General features: G+C 37.6%; 1 long non-coding RNA gene across 1 annotated transcript; it reads right to left on the bottom strand.

The window, feature by feature from the left end:
- LOC125921091 (uncharacterized) lies at positions 1-26,861 on the bottom strand. Its single transcript, XR_007457295.1, has 3 exons — positions 26,715-26,861; positions 9,016-9,221; positions 1-187 (listed from the first exon to the last, which is right to left on the bottom strand). It is a non-coding gene; the product is annotated as an uncharacterized LOC125921091 (long non-coding RNA).
- Between the last annotated feature and the right edge of the window lie 750 nt (positions 26,862-27,611).

Here is a 27,611-nt window from a genome sequence, read left to right as displayed (position 1 = left end):
TTTTATGCTAGCAGTATTTGGGGCGTGTAATATGTCAGAAGACCACAGATTATGTGCCATTGGTGCTTTTCATTTGCTGCAGATTTGGATCCTTGGTTCTTCAATGGTTCAGTGCTATGTGGGGTCCTGTATCTGTGCATCAAATGTTCTGTTAGTCCATGGTTAGTGATGTTGGTGAGCCCCCTGCCTGCAGAAAAGAAAAACATATACATAGAAAATGTGTCAGATCCAACCTGTACCAATTTTTGCCTTTTCCATGATGGAAGGGGTACAATGGAATCAACGAACCACCTCGTGATGACCTGATCTCAAGGTGATGCAGTTATATTTGGGATTAGCTTTGGTCTTCTTTTCTAGAATGTTAAGTCCTAGATGGTGGCAGTAGTTAGATCAGTCATGGTAAGGGAGAGCCCATGATATTGGGTCCATTCATTATCTCCAAGCCTACTTCACCCACTCAATGATCTATTATGCCATTGGGCAGAACTGGGAGGGTACAATGAATGACACTGGCTGACATCAACTGGTCAGGTAATTTTATCTAGTTGGTTGTTGGGGACTCTTTTGTGGCAGGTGCTCTTTGGGGGGCATTAACATACAATTCAGAGTTCTTATGGAAAGAACCCAAATGTCCATCAACTGATGAACGGATATAGAAGAAATGGTATATATATATATATATATATATATATATATTATGTGTATATATATATTATATATAGAACAGAATATTAATTGGCAATCAAAAAGAATGAAATCTTGCCATTTGCAACAACGTGGGTAGAACTAGAGTATATTATGCCAAGTGAAATAAGTCAGCCAGAGAAAGATAAATATCATATGATTTCATTCATATGTGGAATTAAAGAAATGAAACAGATGAACATAGGGGAAGGGAAAAATAAATAAAAACAGAGAGGGAAGCAAATCATAAGAGACTCTTAAATACAGAGAACAAACTGAGGGTTGCTGGAGGGGTGTTGGGCGAGGGGATGGGCTAAATGGGTGATGGGCATTGAGGAGGGCACTTGTTGGGATGAGCACTGGGTGTTATATGTAAGTGATGAATCACTAAATTCTAGTCCTGAAACCGTTATTACACTGTATGTTAAGTAACTTGGATTTAAATAAAATTTAAAAAAAAAGAAAGAAAGAAAGAAAAGAAAAAACCTACAATACAGAGTTCTTTATGCTTCTTCCCCCTTTCCATTAGTCCATCCATAAGCTTCTCTAAACCTCATTGATCTTCCATTCTGTCTCCTAAGCTTCGGAGCAACCAGTCAAACTTTTGCCACTAACCATTAATCTCTATACATTCTTACTTTGGACCACTTTCTTTCCACACGAAGTTGATAATTAGGTATACTAGCCCCAAGCTCTGTCCTTTAGAAAGATTCCTCCTTACAACTATCTTTCCTGGCTACTCTTGTCTGGAGCTTTAGTACAGCTGCTTTCTATTTTCAGCTTGTATCCACAGATGGAGCCAACCTATTCATAACGTAAGCTCAATATTTTCTATTTTCTATCAGATTGCCATAGAGGACTCCTGTGCAACCAGAGGTATGAGTGGAGACAGAAGTATTGGAGTAACAGTGGTGAATGGTATGAGCTTCTGAGATACTTGCTCATGTAGCTTACTCATGTACTCTAGCACTGCTTGTGTCTAATTACAAGTATAAAATCCCCATGTGATAATTGACTGTTATTGAATCTAAAAGACCATATGATTTGGTGAGCCTTATGGAACCTAGTTCATGATGGGCAGCTCTGGCTACGTGAACACATGATGCCCTATGGTCAGACATCCCATCTTTGCCAAGGTCTAGAAATAGTACGAGAGTGAGGTCTAGGAAAATAAATGAGGAAGTTTTAAAAGCACAATAGAACTCATAAAACAGCAGCACATACATCAAGGTTATGGTGAAAGCAAAATGTTAAGGTCCTAGATTATTCAGGAAGAGGGTAAGAGGGAGAGTATTAATGAAATGTAGACTTTGATATGTTAATGAGGTTGTATTTTTTTTTTCAATAACCACTACAAGAACAAATAAATAATACATTACTTCCAAACAAGTAAATAGCAAAAGATAATTTTAAAAAATTCCAAGGAGGGTAAAAAAGGAGAGGCAAAGTATATTGAAAAGTATACAGAAAGTATATAGAGGTGTACAAATAGAAAGGATGAAGAAAGATATTAAAACAGATTAGTAAAAATATTAAAATATAAATGTTAAAAACAAAGGGTGCCATATTAATTAGACAACTAACTAATATTATCTCAAGAGTTTACCTGTAGCGTAAAAATATAGATAGATTGAAACAAAAAGAATGGAAAAAGATATACTGTAAAATTACGAACTGAAAGACAATGATATTAATATCAGACAAAGTATAAGGTAAAAACCATTACTAGAGCAAATGAGAGTCACTTTATAATGATAGGCGTTTTAATTCACCAGGAAGTTACAATTTTTTATTCATATGCAGTGTAAGAGAAATAAAAAGTTACACAATCACAGTAGGAGATTTTAACATACTTCTTTGAGTAATTGGTAGATCAAGCAGATCAAGACTTAGTAAGGAGAGAGTATAGTTAATCAATATTATTACAAACTAGACCTAATGGATGTATAGAACATTGCATCCAATAACTGCTCAATAGTCACCCTTTCTGAGTACATATGAATACAGTTATAAAAGTTGACCTGAATTTTGGTAGCAGGTGTTAACAATTGCTCAAGGATTAAATACAAACAAAGCATGTTATCTGAACATGATATACTTAAACTAGGAATAAATACCTTAAAGATAACTAGACAGTATCCATTAACAATACTATAAAATAATATGATAGACCTAGGAATAAAGCTAGCAAAATACGTATAATATCTCTAGGGAGAAAATTCCAAAAATTTTTGAGGAACATAAATGAAGGTCTCAACAAAGGAAATAATACAGCACATCCTTGGATTAAAACATTCAGTACCACACAGAAGTAATTCTCTAAAATCGATCTGGAATTTTAATAGAATACAGACAAAATTACAAGTTTGTACATATATAGCTTAAAAAGCAATTTCTAAAATTCATACAGAAATAGAATAGACAAGAATACCTAAGACATGGCTTGAAAAACAAAGAGTAAAGTGGGAGAACTTGTTGTACCAGGTATTAAGACTCATCAGAAAGGTATAGTAATTAACACAGTGTGATATTGGTACCTGGTTAGACAAGTAGACCAATGGAACTGATGTGTTAGGGATTCCCACAAAGGAACTAGGAAAAGATTGGTTATTCTACAGCCATGGTAACAAATAGTCGTCTGAGCCAGTTTTAAGCTTGTTCAAATAATCAACAATAACTTGCCTTAGTAAACACAATTTTGCAAACCAACCAATCAGTATCATCCCTCTTTTCTGAGAGTTGACCAATCAGTGATGGACATATTTCAGTAAACCCACTTCTGAGTGCCAATCTGAATAACAGCAGTTTTATATGAATTAACCACATTTCCAGATATCATTTACATTTCTGAAAATTTATGCTTCCTAAAAACCTTAAAGAAAATCAGCTGTTCTTCTCAGAGACTAGTTTGATGAGATGACTTCTCTCTTACTGTAGTAAACGATAAATAACAGCTTTGTCTGTTTATTTTATGTTGAGTGGTGGTGTCATTATCCTTTGAACAAACAACGTGAGGAATTTAGAGGCAGATCTCCACATAAATGGACACTTCCTTTGTAACAAGAAATGGTATGGGGGGGGGTAAGCAAGGAATGAATGGTGCTAAGAGAGTTGGCTGACTTGTTACATAACATGAACAACATGAATTTCATTTGGATTGAAACCTTAAATGTGGAAGTCAAAACCTTAAAGCTTTTCTAAGATAATGTAGAATTTCTTTGTGATCTCAGTTAAAGGAGGGATTTCTTAAACCAGTAAACACAGAAGAAACCGATTGCCCAGTTAAGATGGGATCCGGTTGGGGGATTTAGTAATTACAGGCACTATTAGGTGCGTCCAGAGTCATTGTATTCACTGTTTAGGACAAATATTCTGAGACCAGTTTTCTCGGGATGTGTTAAGAATCCCAGATACACACCATAAAAGAATTCTGAGCAGTATGTCCAGAAGGTCAGTTTATCCCAGCAGGGACCCTACTCATCTGTATCATGTGTAACCCTGGACTTGATGACAGAAGTAACAAAGGCTTAATGGAGGAAGTTAAAAGATGACAGTGAAGTCAGCCAGGTCCCCATGGGAGTAAAATCTTTGGGGACTGGTTCCAAGCCTCTTTTACCATAGCTTTCTGATTTCTACTAGAATGTGTTAGGGCTTTTAAATTCCCCACATGGAATCCATCCACTTACCCATCCTAACCCACCACACCTCCCCTTTGTTAGGGAGACACTGTAACTCCCCTGGGAGTCAAGAAGTACACAAGAACCCTAAGACCAGGATCCCATTCCAGCTCCACCCATAACCATGACCTTGGCAAGTCAGAGGACCACTCTGCTTTGCTTGTGAAGAGGAAGCAAGGACTGACAGGTCTCCTGTGGGCCACTCTAAGGCTGGTACCCAGAAACCCCAGCAATGCTTTGTAAACTGAAGCAATGTATACCAAACTGAAGACCATATTGAGCAATAGAATAAATGTTTGCATTCTCTGTGTAACACGAAAATTATTTCTCACTACTTAAAAAAAAAAAAAATTCTCCAAAGTAGTAACCACAAAGAAAATGGTCATGGATTTGACTGTATTAAAATTTAGACCTTATATCATCCAGATACCATATCAAAAATAAAAGGAAGCCACATATTATGTGAGAGGATATTTGTACCACCATATCTGGAGCCAGTATTCAGAATATAGAAGTTCCTACGAATACATTTTAAAAAGCAGACCACTCAATAAAGAAATGGCAAAACATTTAAACAAGCAAATCACAACAAAACACAACCACATGGCTTACAAACATGTGAAAAGATCTTCCACTTGATTAGTAAGCAGAAAGATGCGAATTAAAAACACAATAAGATTACCTCAATTGTGTATCAACAGTTTAAAAGTTTTACAATATCAAGTGCTGCAGAGAATGCATTACAATGGGTAATCTCATATACTTTAGTGGGAGTATAAATTGATGTGCCACTTTGGAAAACACTTGACATTTGTAGTAATATGGAAAATATGTACATCCTGTGATCCAGAAATTCCACTCCTAGGTATATACCTAAAAAAATATTTAGGGAATAAGTACCCAGATATCTTTACAAGAATGTGGTAGTGGAAATTTTATAGTCTCAAGCGAAAAACAATCTAAATGCCCACCAAAGTAGTATAGTTAAATAAATGGTGGCATATTGATGCAATGGGATAATCTACATGAATGCAAACGCAAACACGAAAGCTTTACACAAAAATTATGATGCATGACACATAGAAATGGGCAAAGTAGCTGGACAAAATGCATAAAACATGACTACATTTAATGCATAAAACATGAATACATTTATATGTTTTCACTCCTATGTGGATCCTGAGAAATTTAACAGAAGACCATGGGGGAGGGGAAGGAAAAAAAAAGGTTAGAGAGGGAGGGAGTCAAACCATAAGAGACTCTTAAAAACTGAGAACAAACTGAGGGTTGATGGGGGATGGGAGGGAGGAGAGGGTGGGTGATGGGTATTGAGGAGGGCACCTGTTGGGATGAGCACTGGATGTTGTATGGAAACCAATCTGACAATAAATTTCATATTTAAAAAAAAAAAGAACAAGAGTAGGCAAAGCTAAACTGTACTATAGGGAGACATGCTTAGGGGCTAAAGCTATGAAAACTGCAGGAAAGTGTTTATGACAAAATTCTGAAGACTAGTTATCTCTAGAAGGACAGGGAGGGATTGTGATTTTGGAAAGGTCTCTGTGGTGGGATGCTGTGAATATTTTATTTACTTAATATGAGTGGTGATTTTGGCTTGCTGTGGTTTTAATTTTTAAATTTTACTTACACATTTTATGCTCTCTTCTGTGTGTCTAGCATAACAAGAATTTAAATAAAATAATTGGTGACCTGGGTCAGTGTAGTGGTGGAGAAGTCTCATTTTGGTAAGTCCAAGAAGGAATGCGTGGTGAGTCAGTAAGAGACATTTCTCAGAGGCTACTGTATCAGTAGGGTGCTTTTGGGTAAAAGAACATAGAGGAGCCTGAAGCAAATTGCCATAAACAATAAGGAAATACATTCTCCAACACAGTGACAGTGGCTGCAGCTCCTTGAGTCAGGGATGGTTCTTTTTCTCTCTAGTTTTGTTCCTACGTTTTTCCATGTGGGTTTTTTTGTCACCCCCAGGGTTGAAGCAAGGTGACTAAAATGGTTACAAGCATCACATTTGGCTTTCCCTTCCTGGTTGATTTATAAAGATCTAGGAAACCTTCTCCCAAACTTCCTCTCACCTTGCTTTGGCAGTTTGGCATCACCTTGTGCATATTGTAAACCGATATTTATCAAATAGGCATGGGATTGAACTGATTCTCTTTGATGGAAGGTATTTTGGTAAGTAACCATAACCAGTGTTGAGAACTACAAAGGGTCTGAGATTTACTTGTAAGCTAGAAAATTAGCCTGCCACAGTTTATGGATATTGATAGTTTATGGATGTGGATATGAGATTATTTTTCAGAGAAGAAGGACAGTTTCTTATACTGAGAGAATAGCCTGTGTCAGCATTTTCACACTGGTTCCCTGAGGCCCAAGTCCTAAAAGGCAGTAGAAAGAGGGCCTGGTGACACCTACCCCCACAGTGAGTACATTACAGGAGAGGGACTCTGAATTTAGGGGATCTGATTATTTTGTATTGATCTACAGCATGCCCTCCCTTTGTTGAAATAGAGACACTGTCACCATCTTCCAAGGCTGTTCAAAACATGAACATCCTTGAAAAATATTCTGGAATAAAGGCTAGTTAGTGCCTCTGCTCAGCGGAAGAACAGAAATGTGGGAGACTCATGGATAATTTTTTTTCTAAAAACTTCTTGAATTCTCAAGAATTCTCTCTTGAAATTGTGTATGAATGAAGTGAATGAAGGCAGGTTGGAAATGCCTGATTTGGTTTAGAGGCAGGTAGTTTCCCCAAATAGCACCAGGATATATTTGTCTTCCAAGTGTAAAAGCTTAATGGAAGTTATGGAAATCTACAGTTATTGGAATTCAGAAGACTGGGTATTTCTAAAATAAGTACTTATAGATATAAATTATATATATATATATATATATATATATACATATACATATATATATATTTATATATGCATAATATATATAATGTTATGCCTTATTACCTTGAGAGATAGTTTGCCCTGAGACAGAATACTTCTGGAGCATAAAATTAAATCTGTAAAGGAATTGCCCAGTGAATCAGTAGTGTGTGTAAGTACTGTAGCAATAACAAAACATAAAATGAAAGAAAAATTATTGAAACGGTCACTGTCCTAAACATTTCTGAACTCATGAAATATCTGTATGAGTAATTGTTACTTCTAATTCTTACTACTTGGCTAGAATATGTGCAAGTATGATATGGTACAAGCCTTAATTAGGCCTTCCTTTAATGGGCTTTGTTCTTCATGGTTAGAGTGAGGATATGGGACTAAATGATCTCCGAGGGCCCTGTAGGTCTGAACTAATGGGGCCATGTTATTTATTGAAACCTCCCATTCCCAACACTTACTGCTCTTTCTCATTTGACGTTTCCAGACATATACCCCAGTGTAACATGTCTGAAACTCTTTAAAGCCTGCAAGCATTTCGAATTTCCCAGTCTTCCCAGGTGGTAGACAAAAGTGATCACCACTTTTCAATTGCAAAAAAACAAAAACAAAAACACAAAAACAACAAACTTCTTGCCCAGAGGGATCAAGTGACTTGCCTAGGGTCAGGTTTTTTTGTTTGTTTGTTTGTTTTTAGATAAGACATATATTCAGTAACAGACACAGTACTCAGAGCCTCTAAGTCTGAATCCTGGGACTTGAGTCTGCAATGTGATTGTGCTTAGAGAATCCTCAAAATTTCTTCCTGCATACAAGGAACAGAGTCATCAAGGAAAGTCATTCCCTGGGTTGCTGTGATGACAGAAGACATCCCAGAGCAGACCTGAGAATTCCGTTAGCTTCAGAACTGACCGAGTAATTATGAAACTAAGTGGAAACAGTTTTTCACTAAGGTTTACTGAAGTGCATCAAGCCTTTCACAAACCTCTCATGGTATGGACAAAGTAACTAGAAATGAAACCAATGAGTAAATATCATTCTTATATCTTCTGTAATAACCCTTCTTTAATTAATAGTTAGCTCTGTGGAGTCTGTCTCTGCTTGATTTTTTCTGTAATTATTTTGGTCCTGTATGAGGATGTGTGTGTGTGTGTTATGTGTGTGTGTGCTCACACAAACATTATGAAAAAGGGGGGACACATTCATTTGGCACATTCATATAACTGGAAGAGCCATTAGAGACACCATGTTGAATTATTATTAGTTTATGTCTGTCACCCCCACCAGATGTTGTGACGCTTGACACAGGGATTATAGTCTCACCTGTCTCTATGACACCAGCTCTAAGCATAGGCATTTGGTAAGTTCCAACAAATGGTGGTTAAGTCACAAAGTACCTGCATTATCCAGTCTAATCTTCCCATTTTATAGATGAGAAAAATGAGGCCCAGGAAGATGAAAAGCCTAAATACTTACAACTAATTAGTAACAAAGCCATGTATAAAATCTAGGTTTTGACTCATAAAGCACACTTTCTAGTAGTCTAAGCACCTTACCATTTTCAAATTATGTAAGAAGTGTTTCCCCTACGCGAAGTGATGTTAACTGTATGTAGTTAAATTAAGGTGTGGTAGACACTGGGTGCCCTTAGTCTGGAGTAATATAACCACCTCATCCAAGATTGGCCGCTGTGAATGGGGTGGGGTAGGTTTGTCAGACATACCAAACACTAATTATGCATTGCTGTTTACCTTTACATTGAGCTTGAAACCAAACTGTAGTCCGAATGCTGCTCTGAAAGGTTGGTGGCTACATCAAAGCAAACTAAAGCCCCTACTCAATTATAAGAGAGATGCATTAGATAGACTGAGAAAACCTTGTATTTCCATGTGGCTTCATGCTTTTAGCAAAATAGTCTCACTTGCATCCATTAGCTCCTTTGATCTCCTCAAACAGCCTGTGGAATAAGCAGGACAGCTATTAACAGCCCTCATTTAAAGATGAGAAACTTGGAAGATGGGAAAAATTAAGCAATAAATAGTAAGTGGTTCTCTCTTATAAATAGTACGTGGTTCTCTAACTTTAGGATCAGACATTGCATCTTTTCTACCACTAACTAGTTGTATGACTTCAGGTGAGTTCCTTCTCAGCTTGGACTCAGTTTCCTTTCCTTGCCTGTGTGTTTATGATACCCAGCTGTGAAGATGAAAAGGGAATTGCCTGAAATGCATCCAGTATGCTTAATAAATGGTAGATATCATGCCCTCCAGTTTATGCCCTAAGTATTGAGTGAAACTGTATTGTTATTAATAATGTTTGCAAGAATCTTTTAGGTTCATCAGAAGAAAGATGCCATTTTATCAATCGATGGTATTATTTGAGATGGGAATCTCACAAGTACCTTCTGTTAGGAGGTTTGTTTTATTGAAAAAAGTACATTGTGGGGGTGGAAATGGTGAGAGTGAGAGCGAAAGACTGCTGGTGTCCTCTATGATGAGGCTACACATTAGCATAAGAACAGCCGAAATCAGTTGCTGAGTTAAAGCAAATCCATAAGGAAGACAAATTAAGTTAGTTACACTAGCAATGGACTTAAAACTGGTTTTTTTTTTTCCCCATAATGTAGCTCCAAAATTGAGCTCTACCAGCAAATAAGTAGAGGACAGTGGGAGGTGCTAACATTTCATTCGTAGTGGTAGGTCGGTCATGGTGACCAACTCAAGCAACACAAGACAATAATGTCGTGGATGCCTCCTCCTTTTCCCACTTCCCACTGTTGGGATAGAAGTAATTCATTGAGACACATCCTGGTTCTCCCGCTTGCCAGATGCATGATCTTAGCTGAGCTCAAAAACATCTCTGAGAGCATTTCCTCATTTGTGAAATAGGGATTAGAACTCAACTGAGTCTTGTTTTGAGAATTAAATGCAGCAAAGTGTGCAGAAGTGTCGACCATACCTGGTATACAATGGTTTCTCCAAAAACATTTCCTAAAACTGTGATTGTCTGTCTTTAAATTTTATACCAGTTGTCAAATCTTTGGATATCGGAGATCTTTCTTGTTCACTTGTTAATATACATACAAAAAGTACATTTATAGTCATTTAATTTCTATCAGACATTTAAAAAATGTATTCTTAAAATTACGCATTATATCTTATAACAAATAAGATACTATATATCAACAAATTATGTATTATTAATACTTATTAATATTTATATACAGTATATAATATAATTATATGATAATATAGTTTATATATTTAATAAACTTACATATTTATAATATTTTAATATAAATTGCATTTTATATATTTTAATAATACACATTTTATTTTTGCTATGTACTTATTTTAATACATATTTTAATAATATAAAAATACTAGATTAAAACTTATTTAAAGTTATAAAGTCATGAACAAATAAATTAAAATTAATGTTCCAGTACAAAATTTAATGAAATATATGGAAAATTATGCAGAGCTGACTAATGAGCTAAGCCAACTCCTTGGCTCTTGGTAAATGTCATAGAAAGCAGAAATTTATTCCCAGATGCTGTGATCTCTGTTACTTAATTGTTGGAATAATGAATTTCTAAAATAAGGAAAAGACAAATATCTAAGAAATAAAATATGAAAATGATCAGGGCAATTACTAAGCTGAATAACTAATCATGGCTGATCGAAGACCTAAAGTTTATTTCATTTGTATGAAACATTCTGTAGCAATAATGGGAGTACAGGATAAAGAAAATGGTTTGGAGCCCTGTGTAATTTAGAGCAAGTAAAAAACCCTGACTCAGTTTTGTTTTTATTTTGGTGTGGTTTGTTCTGTTTTCATGGGTAAGCTAGAGAGAGTAGTATCAAACCTACCAACTCTTTGTTGAGCTTGAAGTATTATGTGTCACTAAGGTGATAAGCTCAAGTAAATACAAAAATTATTGTCTTCCCCTACAGTAACTTGACCTTTCATGTCTCATGAATCTCCTATCACTAGAATTTGACATATTTTCTAACTTACTGCAGATACTCACCAAATGCCTGTGAAATAAAAACAAGTAGAGTCCAAGTTCATTTTTTAAGTGGTGTTACCTCAAGATTATTATTACAACTCTAATTCTATATCCCTTAGCAACTTTACGTGAACTATAAGGAAAGAAAACGCCTTCAAATTCCAATTTCCTCCCATTTTCCTTCCTGAAACCCTCAAACATTATCTTTCTATTTTAAAATATGTTGACAGGGGCGCCTGGGTGGCTTGGTCGGTTAGGCGTCCGACTTCAGCTCAGGTCACTATCTTGAGGACGGTGGGTTCGAGCCCCGCGTCGGGCTCTGTGCTGACAGCTCAGAGCCTGGAGCCTGTTTTGGATTCTGTGTCTCCCTCTCTCTGTTACCCTCCCCCATTCATGCTCTGTCTCTGTCTCAAAAATAAATAAACGTTAAAAAAAAAAATTAAAAAAAATATGTTGACACTTGTTGCTTATGTAATTCCTTGAATTCCTTATTCACCATTTCATGCATGAGTCTATTATTAATCTAACTATATTTTAGGGGCACCTGGTTGGCTTAGTCGGTTAAGCCTCAGACTTTTGCTCAGGTTATGATCTCAGGGTTCATGAGTTCGAGCGCTGTGTGGAACTCTGTGCTGAGCTCACAGCCTGGAGCCTGCTTTCGATTCTCTGTCTCTGTCTCTGTCTCTCTCTCTGCCCCTCCCCGTCTCAGGCTCTGTCTCTCTGTCTCTGTCTCTCTCAAAAATAAACAAACATTTAAAAAAATCTAACTAGGGGCATCTGGGTGGCTCAGCTGAGTATCTGACTTTTGGTTTCAGCTCAGGTCATGATCTCACAGTTCAAGAGTTTGAGCCCCACATCGGGCTCTGTACTGACAACGTGGAGCCTGCTTGGGGTTTCTCTCTCACTCCCTCTCTCTCTCTCTGCCCCTCCCTGTCTGGCTGTGTCTCTCAATAAATAAATAAATAAACAATAAAAAAAAAAAACTTAAAAAAATCTAATGATCTGGCTTAGTTGTCCAACGTCTTTGCCCATATTTATTAAATAAATTGCTGTTTATGACATTGAAGATCGGGGTCTTGTCCCTTTCCCAATTTGAATCAACAGAGACGAGTGACCAGTAACCAACAATCTTTGTCTTTCTGTAATGGAAGACCAATCCTCTTGTCAGATAGTTTATTATTTGTTAGCCTCCTCAACTAGTTAGTTCTACTTTTTTTTTTTTTTCCCCAAATGTTTATTTTTGAGAGAGAGGAGGGAAGAGGTGGGGAGGGACGGAGGGAGGGAAACAGAGGATCCAAGCAGGCCCCACCCTGTCAGTGCAGAGCCTGATGCAGGGCCTGAACTCATGAACCATGAGATGATGACCTGAGCTGAAGTCAGACACTTACCCGAATGAGCCACCCAGGTGCCCCTCTACTTCTTGATAATAGAGATTTTATTCTTCAATTCATATTCCCTCTAGGAACTTGTCCAGTTTCAGTAAATATTTGAGGACTGGTTATGTGACAGGACAAACATGACTAACACTCAGTTCTTTACCCTGATCCACCAAATAGAATCCTGCACTTTCTTTCCCGTTTTTCTCTCTTCCAATGAAGCAAGATTCTTCTTGCTAGGAAGGGGATTAAAATGATGTATGTGCTGAAGAGCCTAAGAGAATGGTATTAGAGCAGTAGAGTAGTAGAGTGGTAGCAGGGAGTAGAGTGACTGAAACTTTTTGTTAAGTGTTGCTGTGGATTGGTTATTCGGGTCCCTTTTAAATCCACCTATGGATGAAAGTGAAGAATGAAATTTCTTTAATTACTTTCACCTGTGGAATGATGCTAGTTGAACTTGGCATGGCTGATGTACTGATCCACATGGGTCTCTGTGTGCTTTAGGACTGTAATTAAAGGGATGATTGAAACTATGGATCAATTAACATCTGAGAGAGTCCTGGGGTAGGTTGTTTAATATGCAGGAATTTTGGAAACAGTAACCTGTGGATTATAATGAGCCCAGAAGATGGGTAATTATATTTCCGTTCTTTGCTTCTTCGTTCTTCCCAAGCTGCCTCGACCTCCTACGGTCCAATCTGTGATCTGCTGGGTAAATTTGGGTATTCAAACTTGGTGTCATATCTTATGAAATGGAAAGAACTCTGTCTAAGAAAATGAATATGAATACACATAACAGAAAAAGATTTTGTACCAGATATTTATCAAGGTACTGTATACACTAACCAGGAAAAGAGGTCCCAATATCCAACAATGTAGAATACTAAGTACATTTTGTTATAGATCTGTGATGTAGTATTATGCGACCAAGGAATCATTCTGTGAAAGAAAATTTACTAGCATGAACTAAAATTTTTAATACACATTTAGGTGAAAAGTTATAAATTATTTATATCAAATGATCCATTGACTATAGGCATATTTATATGTATATAAACAGATACACATATATAATAAAATTTCCAAAATTTCTATAGGGAGCATATTACTATTGTGTGCACACACACACACACACACACACACTTTTTTTTTTTTTTTTAAAGGAGGGGGAATGCATGGCATACTTCTTTCTAAAGATCTAGTGTTAACAACTTGGTATTGAAGAAAATTCCATGTTAATTGAAATTAAGTCCATAGACTGTTCACATTCAATTTATGTTCCAAAAAAGAAAACATCCTTGCCTGGGGCCAGGAGAAAGAGAGGTGAAAAGAGGAAAGGAGGCCACTACTCATGTGTCCTGCTACATGGACTCTGCCTGAGCACGCTGTGTGTAGGCTGCCAAACATCTTTGAGAAATATTGATGCCGGCTGCTGGCTGATGAAATCAGCCTGACCCGTTCTTTTCGTCTGCCTTCCTCCTCCGCCTCCAGTACATTGTGCAAGAGAAAGCTTAAACCATCTTCCTGTCAGGTGGAAGGAGAGGGTAAGGACCAGGTGGCCACGTTTCTGCTCCCCTGGCTCAGGTGCAGATGCTGAGGTAGCGGGCCAGGTTCTGGCCCAGGGCACACACTGTCCCTGCACTAAGGGCTGACTAGGTAGGCACAGTGTACTCCTTTCATGTCCCAAAGCCAGAGTTTTCGGGTTGAGGAGCCAGATTCTTGTGCGAGGAGGTTGAAAGACTATTAGGATTGCATGGAACAAATGTAACATTTTGCAAGAGGAATTTTACCTGGCAAGTTCAGGTCAGAGACCCCTTGGTAATTATAATAAAAGCTGAGGCATAGAAAAGAACTGTGGAATAGCAGAAGATCGTAGCAATTCAATTGATCACTGCTTGCATATTTAATAAGGCAGAGCATCTTTTAGGTGCTATGAGATAAACAGGGGAGTCTGAGAGGCTCTGTGCACCAGAACCTTCCAGTTCCTGTCTGGAAGTTACATATAGTTAAGTGTCATATGATTTACCTGTGGTAAGGGGAGAACTTGGGGTGAGCTTTGGAGATCCAATCGATCACCTATTGGTCCAAGATCAATATTACTTAAATATAGACATTCTGGCCTTCCACATTCTTATAGTTAATTGGGTAAAAAGTAGTGAGAAGAATAATAGTAGATATAGGTTAGCCTAGCTATCAGGATAAATGGCTCCCGTCCTAGTTCAGCTGCTGACTGAAATTTGTGGTTTGGAGTAAATTACTCCCTTGCATCAAACTTCACCTTTTCATGAGTTCCACCCGATTCTAGCATTTTGTGATTGTCGTAAAAACAGCATTTCTATGAAAGTCAGTGCAGGGTTTCTGTGTTATAACTGTATCCTCCAAGCTGAAATCATGGTTTAAATCATAGATAAAAGACCATGATGGCTCTCGATTTCTTTCCTTTCTTTCATGTCCCTTATATTTCTGATTTCTCACTGTAACCCCCATTCAGTCTAAGCTGTAGTGAGCTCTTTGCTGTGTCAAATTCCCCAGTGATGCACACTGACACGCAACCTGGGGTAACAAAAAAACATTTTGGAAGCGTGCTCCCACACAAATGGTCAAAGAACAAGGCAAAATAAGATCTGTGCTTTTCTTACAAAGAAAAAGACAAAAAGACAGGTTCAGAAGACAGAGAACATACACATCTGACCTGAGAAATGTGTAATGGGAGAGGGGCCATGCAAGCTGCACCTTGGAAAAGGTAGAAACATGGAATTATGTTTTACTAAGAATGGTGGGGAGAAATAGGGCAGGACATTCTGAACAACTTGACAGTGTTACAGAAATAAAGGCAAGGGAGAGCATGCACGGAGAATAATGCACAATTCACTTAGTGGCAGGATACATATCCGGGAAAGCTGATTGCACCAGACGGTGGAAGGCCTTGAATACCATTGTTAAAAAAAATGGCCTATGTGGTGGGCAGTGAAGGGCCTCTTGGTGTTTCTGACTAGAGGCGCAGCATGATTAGAAAAGAGTGTATGCTAGTTTCATAGCCCAGGAAGAATAGTTGTAAAAGTTAAGAATTTGTCTCAGTAAGCAATGATGAGGCCTAAGTATGGCAGGGGAGGATACTGCCAGGGGAAAACCTGCCGGACTCGGCCGCTGATTAGCAATAGAAGACCAAGAAAAGAAATCAGAGCTGAACCAGAAGTTTTGAGCCAAGTTAACAAGGCAGATGCAGAAGGAGCCAGGGAAGTCAGGAAGAGGTGATGATAGGATGAAAGTCAATGACAATGGAGTGGATCACACGGAGTTTCAAGGACACAATACAGATGTTGATGAGTTAGTTAGAAAAATGGGTTGGTAGCCGAAAGCCCAGTTCAGGTTAGACTTCCTGAGTTGATAATCATCACTAGTAGGCGGTGATTAAAGCCGTAAGTGTACATGAGAAGTAGGCAGTGAGGACTGAGTAAAGGAGAAAGAAGAGAGAAGGGTCTTCTGCCTGAAGCCTTCCTTGAGCTCTGGTTGGTGGGTGTGGCCAGCACATGTAGAAGCACAATGTTGTGGGTCTCTTGGACGCATTCACAGCAATGCCTCATCCATTCCAAAGCCCTACCAATTGGTTTGGATCAGAGTGTGACCACAGAAATCTGATCTAGGCCAGACTAAGCTCTAGAGGTCAAGTCTGCTTCAGAGAGGGCTTGGAACGGAGGGCTTCTCAGCTTATCGTTCTCCCTCTTCATTAGATATTTGAGAATAGTGAATCTGTAAGTGCTTTGTAAATTTTATATTATTGGACCACTATTATTACTGTTGCAAATAGTGTAAAAAGCAATCATAATTAACATGATAGAGCACTCAAAATAAATGAAGTCTTGGCAATAAACCTACTCAGCCCTGCTGTGTGTCAGCTGAGGAGGCTGAAGCTCAGGGAGGGGAAGAGTGAGCCTACGGACAGATGGAGCCAGGGCAGAGCTCAGACCTCTGGGCTTTCACTCAAGTCCTCTTTCCCTTTTTTATCCAAGTTAGTTCCTCTCCTCACCCTTGCTTTTTTTTGCAACCTGTTTAACACAATGCAATATTCGCTAGAGAAAGATCTTTTCTTTCTCTTTTAACTCTGCATTTGAAGCCATTTTGGAAAAGTTGTCAGCAAGTGGGGAAATGGGGAAGAGTTAAAGGAATAGCAGAAGAGTCAGTTCAAGTCAGCTGCACTTGACCGAGTATTTAATGCAATAAAGATTTCCCTGGGTGCCGTGGGAGCTGAGGTGAGTCAGAGGGGCTCTGTCCTCCAGAACCTCACTGTCCCCTTTGGCAAGACAGAACTGCAGACAGCTAAGGCAAAACTGAATGAGATAAGAACTAGCCTAGAAAAATAAACAAATTTAATATTTTTGGTCTTGTTCACTTCCTGAATGGAGAGGAAACTGGAGGCTCTGACATTTGCCACCTCCTGACACGCTAGGAAGAGAGAAGAGAGGTAACCTTGAAGCAGCCATGTTTTTTTTTCTGTTGTGCCAGGCATTCTAGGATCATTTATTTTTAAAAAGTGGAACAAACCTCTCTTTATACCTGTCTTTACACACTCTCAGATCCAGGGGCCTTCACAGTAGGCTCCAGGAGAGGCAGTGGAACATCCTATGACCCAGCATACCCAGGACAAGAAGCTACAGGGTTTTGGGACCATTGCCAAGCTGTGAGATGAACCTGATAGCGTTCCTAAATAACAGCATGGCCTCAGCCTCAGGCCTGACTTCATGCTATTCCAGTCGTGTGACCTGTCTCCTCCACTGATCTAAGATAACACTTATCACATTCTGCCTTGGAATCAAGTTACTTGTGTGTGTGCCTGCTTCCGCCACTAGACAAGAGAGCAGTGACCGTGCCTTACTCAGCCCTATCCCCCAGAGCGCTTGGGACAGGCACTGGCACTCAGTGGATCCCCACTCAGTGTGCGGGGTTGGCTGGCATTTTGGGATCTCTTCATTTTTCACTGGTAACACCTATGGCTCTTCTTGCCCGGTTTGAGAAGGAGAAAATGCACATTGTGTTGAAAGGCCTGGATCTGATTTCAGAGACCAGGGCTCTAAAAGAAATACTGATTGCAGTTTACTCCCTGTGGAACTCTGGGCCAGCTCTTTTCCTTCCACACCTATGTTTCATGCGGTAGTTAGATTCGCATGCATTGTTCTTCTAGTTCTTGCTTTTTATGATTCTATTATTTTGTAAGGTAAATTCAAATGTAGAATCCCTTTTGGTGTGATTTTTCTTTCTTTATCTCTGCTAGTCCTTGGCCTCACAAGAGGTATTGCAGTCAGTCATTGTTCTAAATGTAAAAAGATTTATTTCAAAGGAAAAGAAAAGGCAATGGACTATAAGAGAATGAGCAACTGTCCTGTCCCTCAATGAGAATAATCGTTCATTAACAGGCTGCTCCCTTTCAAGTTTGGAACAAAAATCCCTTTATAAGTATTGTGATATTTATCCCTTATTACAGCCCGGAGGTGAACTTTACTAGTTTTGATTGGCAGATGAGGAAACAGCGTGGGATGTTAAGAAATTCTCCGATATAACAGAACCAGTTAATGGTAGAGCCAGAATTCCAATTTAGACTGACCTTCCCTCTCATTCTGCTCTTTCTGTCCACTTTGAGCAAATCGCTGAAGACCTCTCTCTGGCTCTCAGTTCGGCTATGACATGGAATTAATAAAACTTCATAGCATTCACAGAAATGTAAAATCATTTACTTAAAATGGCAACAACTTTGGAGACCTGAAAGAGCTAAGCAAATCTAAGAAATCATTTCATTGCTAAGTAGTCAGACTAGTCACCCAGGTAATCAAGCCTGTTTTCAAATGACAGTGAAATTCGAAAAAGCTGTTGATCTTAGTAACAAAAGTCTCTTCGTTCTGGTTTTGCTCAGTGCCTTGTCATTTTATATCCCCAGATCAGGTTATTAAATTGCATCTCTCCTGAGCTCAAGTTTGCCTGCAGAATTAGAGGTTAAAATAAAAAATGAAACTAAAGAAATCTAAAGATTATTCCTTAATTATTTTTTGAATTCAAATTAGCAAAAATTTTTCAAAATGGTAATCCTCACAAGGACACAGTGAAACTAGCACTCTCATTGATAGGAAATTCTTTTATAATTCAGCTTGTCAATATCATCTGATGACATTCATACATACCTACTTTGACCCACTAATTATATATATATTTTTTTTTTCAGAGAGAGAGTGTGTGAACTGGGAAGAGGGGTAGGGAAAGAGGGAGAGAATCTCAAGCTGATTCAGGTGGTGCTGATTCAGGGCTCAATCCCTTGACCGTGAGATCATGACCTGAGTGGAAACCAAGAGTCGGGAGCTCAGCTGACTGAGCCACCCGAGTGTCCCGACCCACTAACTATTCCTTCAGTAACATATTGAAAGAGGGGGTGATTTGGAAGATGTATGGATACGCTTATCTCTTTTCCATTTTCATATGCCTGACTTTTACCCAAGCATTCATTTACTGTTGATGGGGATGCAGAGTGGAACATAGAGTAATTAGGATGGATACAACAGCCATGCAGAGAGAGTAAAAGTTAGTATTCGGTTTCTGACAACCCACATAGGAATTTTATGTCCAGAGGATAATAAGGAGATGTAAAGCCAGTCTTGCTAAGAGAGAGAAAGGTCTCTGAATTCCCCATCTCCTACTCTAGCATGAAGGCCTGGAAGACTTGGCGACATCTTTGTGTCTAAGGAAGATACTGGTCACCTAGGAAGACGAAGAGGGGAAACCCATCCCTGCCAGCACCAGTGGTTGTGAGAGGAAAAAAGAAACCAAGAGCAAATCCCAGTCTTCCCTTCCCCATCCTGGAGCTGACTATACCATTGTGTGCAGAGATGTGGGGGGTTACTTTAGAAATGCCCAACTGAGCATGGGGAAATGCAAAGGCAGCTGGAGTCATGGCCTGCTTTCATCTCCATGGAGGGCAGGAGACTAAAACACGGACGATCTGCAGCCATCAGCTTGATGCCACCCCCACGACGGTTCAAGCAGTGAGGATGAGACGGCCCAGGAAGGCAGATGGGCATGTCCGTGACACTATTGCTTGCACAGTGGAAAAATGTCCACATAGCTTACATGTCTTATGATGAAGAAATGTTTAAGTCAAAGTACCCCCTTTAGACACAGAAATTTGTGAGAAAGCTGACGTTGAATATAAAAACAAAGAATACTGCGGCATGGCAATCTGAGGTTTTCTCTTTGCGCTGCTTGTGACCCATTGAGTTTTTGAAATATTTGAATTTGTAAGAAGCATTTTGCAAATGAACCTAAGTATCCTGTGATGGCATTGAACTTTTCTAAATGAGACGTATATATTTTGCTTGCATCTCATTCAAAATCAGCTTGAAAATTTCGCATGTAAGTATGCAGTGAAAGGAACATTTAAAAACTTCAGCTTTGAAACTTTTGGAGAAATGGAATTACTGAAAGTAAAGTTTACAAAGAGGAAAATGTTGACATTTATCCCTATAAAAGCCAGACAGGAAGAAAACAAACGATGAAGGTACAAATTGTGTAAATCAAAAAAAATTAATTATAGAATTATTGAATTGTGTTTAAGAAGAGGTAAACTTGTGGAAAGAGATTTTTCATTTTTAATGAAGCTCTTATTTATATTGAATATATTTATATTCTGGTTTAGAATGAAATAAAATTGAGAAGGACCTTTATTTTGTTGTATCTAAGGTTGGTGAGACTTTCAACAAAATAAAAAAAGAGACAACTTACATAATGAGTTTTGGCTTGTAAAAATATTTATATCTTTGAAGATACATGGCTGAAATATTAACACATTTTTATATGAAGTAGAATAGAATATTCCCCTTTTTCTCAAATTTTGCATTGAGCTTATGAAATATTTCACATGCTCTGAAGGGAATATTTTCTCAGTCAAAAAAATTGTCTATAGAGAAGATTCAACTGAAAATGTCAACAATTTAAAATGTATTAATAGTAAAATGTATGTCTGGGGAAATATTTCAGCCAATGGTCTGAAAAAGTTAAAATTATATCATACTGAATAAAATAAATTATTCAAGAAACACCACTATCATGGTATTATAAACAGATACAACTAAGAAAATTAGTAGTTGTGAACTTATACAATAATAATATTCATTATATTATACAAAAATAATAATTATTCATTAGTTTGTTGAGTTCAGGTAATTAAAGAAGTTTTAAAAAATATTTCAATGTAACTTTAAATACTTTAATGTACATAGATACCTGATACTTGAATTTTTTAGGGCAAATTCTATTTTTGAAAATACGTTTTGAATAGTACCATTTTTAGGTACATCAATGTCATGTAAGTAATTTATCCATCAACAAATTGAAATTTCAAAAATCTGTGTAATGAATTTTAGCTCCCTTTCCATCTCAAAATTTTCCTGAATCAAACAGATTATATGATCCCTCTAGATATCATATGGATGTTTTTCCGTATTGCTGTTTTATGTTTAGAACAAAAGCTAGAGACAAACTACAAGTCAATTTGTAAAAACATAGGGAAGAAAACTAAGTGATTTTTTTTTTCTGTTCTCCAGTTTGTCTTTTAGAAATTGAGATAATACTATTTTTACAGGGAACAACTAAGCCGGTGGGGGCGGGGAAACAACAGAAAGTATTGGGAACTTCCTGGGAAAAAGGCATCTGCCAGCAGGACTCTGAGGACGGTGAAGGTGAGGATATAGACACACATGCCAGTTTCTTCCCCATCTCTAACACACGTGCCTCTCCTGCATCTGTTGGAGCATCAGCTGCTCATGATGTTCTGCTTTCCTTGCCCTCCAGACCCAGCCAAGGTAGCATTGACAAATAAGGGCAGATTTTTGGGGGCCGAGGTGAGTGAAGCATTTTATATTTATATCCATAGACACACACTCTTGTGTATGTTCCAGTGACTTCAGGGGACTTTCCACAGCCATGGGTGTCCTGTGTCTAGTGTGAGGTAACTGCCTGGCCCACTGAGTTCTCTGGACACGAATCACTGGGTGAAGGGGGGTGGCATTGCAAGGCTTATGAATTGAGGCGAGAAGGGAATCTTTCTCGATGTCATTTGTCTCTCTTCTGTACTGTCTGTTCACTGTGGTGGTAACATATAGGTAGGATTATTATTATTATTATTTTTTTGTAGGGCATTTGTTTTCCTCTCTCTGTGATTGCAAGCTCTGAGTCTAAAGATGCCCAGAACACAGTGACTTCATAACTTCCAGACTCAGGCTGTTCTGGGTGATTCCTCCTACTCATTTGACTGGGGGTGGGGGGGTGGCTATACGTATAATGTAAATAAAATATTTGGAAGAGTGCTTGGCACAAAATCAATACTACATAAGAATGGCTTATTACCTTGATACTTTATGGGGAAATACATCTTTCTATTTAGAAGGGAGAGTTTCAGTGGAGATGAAAAGGAGGTGATGAAAAGTGGTATGAAATTATAAGATTTAACATTTTAGAAGACATGTTGAACACAGGTTATGTGCAAGGCACTGGCTGGGTCTCTAGAAATAAAATGGTAAAGAAAAGAGTTTAAACTCCTGTTCTCAAAGAATTCACAATCAGTGGATGAAATTTAACTGATCTAAATGAGTGTAAATGTCTCTCTCTCTCTCCCTTTTTTTTTTTGGCAAAATTCTAGCCATGTGACTATGTATATAAAACAAACTGGTTGGTGTTTTCAAAGGAACTAAAGAAAGATGAATGAAATTCAAGGAGTTTGGGAGAATGGTGGAAATCCTCTCATTAACATAATTAGAGGGCAGCATTTGCATCCTGGACTTCTTTTTCCTGCCTTACATCACCTAGCACAAAAGAAGAATTTAAATAAAAGCACATTAGGATTGTTGTGGAAGACACTGTTAGGTGTTCCCCCAGTGGCCATTTCTTTTTATTTTTCTTAAGAGAAATTGTTTTGGTTTTGGCTCCAGGTAGCAGTGTGCTCAGAGAGGGTGGCTCCCAACCTTCAACAATCCCAGAAAATGGAACTTGATTAGTTTAGAACTAACTTTTGTTTTTTTGTTTTTTTGTTTTTTTGTTTTTGGCTAGTGTCTCTCTCTCCCTTTTGCCAGTGATTGTTGGTTCGGAATGGCAAGCAACCTTGTTTGGGCTGATGGGAAGTGAGGGAAAATGTGTTGGAAAATTTCAAATGAAGGCGTTTGAGAAGGAAGGTTAATATGAAAAATTTATTTGACATCTACATGCAGAAGATAACTTGCTATTTGGCCTTGCACATTTATCACATTACCCTACAGGTCACAGTTTCCCCATCATATATTAATAATTCTTGTCCTATCTAATGAACAAGGTTATTGTTACTGTTCTAGAAAATAGTGGATTTTAACATGGTTTCCAAATTTAAATGCCTGTAATATGTAAGATTACTATTAATTGTAAATTCCTTTGAAATCTTCAGATTAAAACTGAAGATTAAAACTGAACATTAAATCAGTAATACCACGAAAGTGTATGCTAATATGCCAACCCTAGGAAAATATGCTTCTTATTTAAGAAACTTAAAGTAAATATAATAGAGTGTAAAAGAATTTCAATGCATTCATTTAGGCAAACATTTTATTTTCATTCTCTTAATTTCTCTCAAAATCTATGTGTAATTATAGAATTATATTATTTAATAGGCTCAATGAACTTATGTTTTTAAGGAAATATGTTGAGACCTTCACCTCTCCCCTTTGAGAGCATAATGACACATGCAGTTAAATACAGATTCAAGTGTCTTATGCTGGGATCCCCAAAAAACACTCCTTTTTTTTTTCATAAAAGTGTTCAGATATATGGAAAATAACCTCATAATCACCAAGTGCTCACTATGCATATTTAAAAAAGGTTGATTCTTTGCCATATTCTCTTCAAATACATTTTGAGAATGAAGAAAACATTACAGATAAACTTTCAGTCCCTTTGTACCCTTCCTGAATTATGATTTGTGGTGGGTGTGTATATTTCCAGATCACATCTTCTACTGCCCTTATGCATCTGTCTATTACAAGGGGTATTAACTAAGCTTCCCTAACCAAGAGTTCCCAAAAGGCAGTGGCTCAAAGAAGATCGAAGTTTATTTCTCTCTCAAAGCAGTTTATAGGATGGTAGAAGGTACAGGGTAGGCAGTCTGCTTTGAACCATGGGATATGGCTATTTCACTATCTTTAAAGTAGCAGTTGTGAAAGTGTAAGCTGGGTTCCTGGAGTCGCTGGGATTCTTCCGAGGTGTCCATAATCTTCTCTGCCTTTTTCCAACTATGCATCTGCATCAGACCAATTTTTCTTTATGTATCTTAAAAAAACAATATTAGTATAGACTGAATGTAGAAACAAATGAGACTATATTTGTCTTGAATAAAGTCATATGTTAAAAAGATTTTCAAAAATGTTGGGGCTCCTGGATGGCTCAGTCGGTTAAGTGTCTGACTTCAGGTCAGGTCATGATCTCATGGTTTGTGGGTTAGAGGCCACATTGGGATCTTGTGCTGACAGCTCAGAGCCTGGAACCCACTTCTAATTCTGTGACCTTCTCTCTCTGCCTCTCCCCCTGCTTGTGCTCTGTTTCTCTCTCTCAAAAATAAATAAACATTAAAAAAAAGTAAGTGTGCCACTTTTTCAATGAATTCATTTTTATTTATTTATTTAGTTCAATAGTTTTTTAGTTTAATTTAAAAAAATCTATTTTAGGGGCGCCTGGGTGGCTCAGTCGGTTAAGCGTTTGACTTAGGCTTAGGTCATGATCTCACAGTTCTTGATTTCCAGCCCTGCATCGGGCTCTGTGCTGACAGCTCAGAGCCTGGAGACTGCTTTGGATTCTGTGTCTCCCTCTCTCTCTGACCCTCCCCTACTCATGCTCTGTCTCTCTCTGTCTCAAAAATAAATGAAAACATTATATTTTTAAAATCTATTTTTAAGCTATTTTTCATATAATAATATATTAATATAAAAATTTATTATGCTTTTTATAATGAAATTATATTTGTAATGCCTTGAGTTTAATTTTTAGTATGATAAATATCAATAAATATTTCAACATAAATAAAAGCTGTCTGAGGTTCTAATAGGAAAAGTAGAAAAATGTAATGTCGGGGTGCCCGGGTGGCTCAGTTGGTTAAGTCTCCGACTTTGGCTCAGGTCATGATCTCACAGTTTGTGAGTTCGAGCCCCACATCGGGCTCTGGGCTGACAGCTTAGAGCCTGGAGCCTGCTTCAGATTCTGTGTCCCCTTCTCTCTCTCTGCCCCTTCCCATGCTCATGCTCTGTCTCTCAATAATAAATAAACATTAAAAAAATAAAAATAAATAAAAAGAACTATTAAAAAAAGAAAAATGTAATGTCTATTCAGTGGCTATCTTCAGTTAAAATTCTTTCCACTATGAAGAAGGGAGAATGAATTTCAAGGAACAACTAGCAATTCAGTGCAATCTGTGTGTTCATAAAAAATATATGATTGTGTAATTTAAGAATTTCCATGAATGATATCTTTCACATGCATCCTTCAACATGTTACTTTTTTTGTAACTCAAAATTATGTTTTCCAGATTTATGTATTTAATACATACACATCTAATTCATTCAACTGTTGAATACTGTCTTACCACAGTACTATAGCACAATTTATTTTAACATGTCTTTAATTGGTGGATATACAGAAGGTTTCCAATTATTTAATCTTTTTAAGACTTTTTTTAATGTTTATTTGTTTTTGAGGGAGAGAGAGAGAGAAAGAGAGAGAGTGAGCTGGGGAAGGGGCAGAGAGAGAGGGAGGCTCAGAATATGAAGCAGGCTCCAGGCTCTGAGCTGTCTGCACAGAGCCCGACATGGGGCTCAAACTCACAAACTGAGATCATGAACTGAGCCTAAGTCGGACACTTAACTGACTGAGCCATCCAGACGTGCCTCCAATTATTTACTCTTAAAAGCAATGCATTGCAATAAACATTTCCCACCTATCTCTTCGTATCAATATGAGAGTGTTGCTCTAGAGAATTGAAGATTAACTTCTGTGTGGTAGGATATACCTGACTTTCAACTCCTTTACTAAATTGGTGTTAAATCGTTCTCCAAAATGATGGTGCCAATTTGTAAACCACTTGCACAGAGAATCCCTTTGTCCTGTCTGCCTCATTCTTTGGAATTATCAAACCTGTGAATGTTGTCAAGATGGTGCCAGGGGAATGGAAGGTTACTGTTGTTTAGCTTCCACCTCCCTTTTTAGACAGTAGGATAGTTAGATATAGGTTTGATGGCAATCACAAGAATTCTTGATAACAGTGATTACATAATTGAGGTTTATTTCTTTTTTACATAAGAAGTATGGAGTTAAGCAGTTGCTGGCATTGGTTTTTCAGATCATTAATGTAATCAGGAAAATTAAGCTCAGACATCTTTCTGCTGCATTATTCTAAGTATGTTGGCTTTTCTTCCTCATCATCTTATGGTTGCCAGATGATGGCCACTCCATCACTTCAATATATTGGCCAAAAAATGTGCCTAATCCCCACTCAAGCAGACTTCTTCTGGTGTAGATTTTGCTCAGAATTCCCTTAATTAACCAACACTAACACATTGTTCTTGTAGCTTTAAATAAGCTAGAAAAAAGATGGGGCATGTCTCTTAAATTTCTTATTTCAAACTGTCTTAGCTTTTTAAGGATCTTTATAGCTTTATAGTGTTGTAAATAGAAAACAAGGTATCTTACATTTTAAGTTCAATTTGACAATCTCTGCCTTTTAATGGAAGTGTTTATTCCTTTAAAGCTAATGTCATTAGGGGCACCTGGGTGGCTCAGTTGGTTAAGCGTCCAACTTAAGCTTAGGTCATGATCTCGTGGTTTGTGAGTCCAAGCCCCTGTCAGGCTCTGTACTGACAGCTTGGAGCCTGGATCCTGCTTTGGATTCTCTGCTTCCCTCTCTCTCTGCCCCTCCCTTGTTCATACTCTCTCTCTCTCAAAAATAAAATAAAAAACATTAAAACATTTTTAAACCTACTGTAATTATTGAAATAGTTGTATTTAAGTCTATTACCTTGGTCATCTGTTCTTGATTTTTCTCATATGTTCATGCCTTCTTTGGGGAGAATAGAAATATGTGGTATACAACCTACAGTAGAGTATCGTTATTCAGGTTTTATAAGAAATGATAAAAGGGGCGCCTGGGTGGCTCAGTCAGTTAAGCGACCAACTTCTGGTCAGGTGATGATCTCACAATTTGTGAGTTCCAGCCCTGCATTGAGCTCAGCATTGACAGCTCAGAACCTGGAACCTGCTTTGGATTCTGTGTGTGTCTCTCTCTGTCTGCTCTTCTCTGGCTTGTGCTCTGTCTTTCTCTCTCAAAGATAAATAAATAAACATTAAAAAAAAGAAATGATAAAAAAAATAAGTTCTTTAGGAAAAGAATCTCAGAGTAGATGGAAGCCCAGATTTTCAGAAGGGAATGAAAAACATCAGAAATGTAAATATCTAGGAAAGTATTTTATAAAATCCTTATTATTTTTATTATATAACATTTGTGTGTAAATTTATTAGAGGAATATTAACTGTTTTGGAAAAAAAATGATAATATGTTGTAGTTTCCTTCTACCAGGAATGGAAATAGGAGTAGTGGTCTTTTATCCTAGAAAGGATTTTAACCTTAACTTATTTTGGTATTTTTATACTTTGAGGTTTCTGATAACTTTCAAAAACTATTTTTGTAGCGTATATGTGGCTGGTTTTATTTGTTAGGGAGTTTTCACTTTCTATATCCTAATCAGAAGCAGAAGAATATCATCAGTGATTATGAACTTACTATTTGAACCATTATTTATTTTGAAGTGTATCTTTTAGTTTACTAATAAGTGCAGAGCTGAATGTTCTTATACTGATTTCTAGTTTTATTGCATTGTATTGCATTGTATATTATATTAATTGTTTGACATTTTAA

The sequence above is a fragment of the Panthera uncia genome, chromosome C2, assembly GCF_023721935.1.
Source record: "Panthera uncia isolate 11264 chromosome C2, Puncia_PCG_1.0, whole genome shotgun sequence".
In the NCBI taxonomy this organism is placed as follows: domain Eukaryota; kingdom Metazoa; phylum Chordata; class Mammalia; order Carnivora; family Felidae; genus Panthera; species Panthera uncia.
This window is presented reverse-complemented; position numbering and strand designations above follow the sequence as displayed.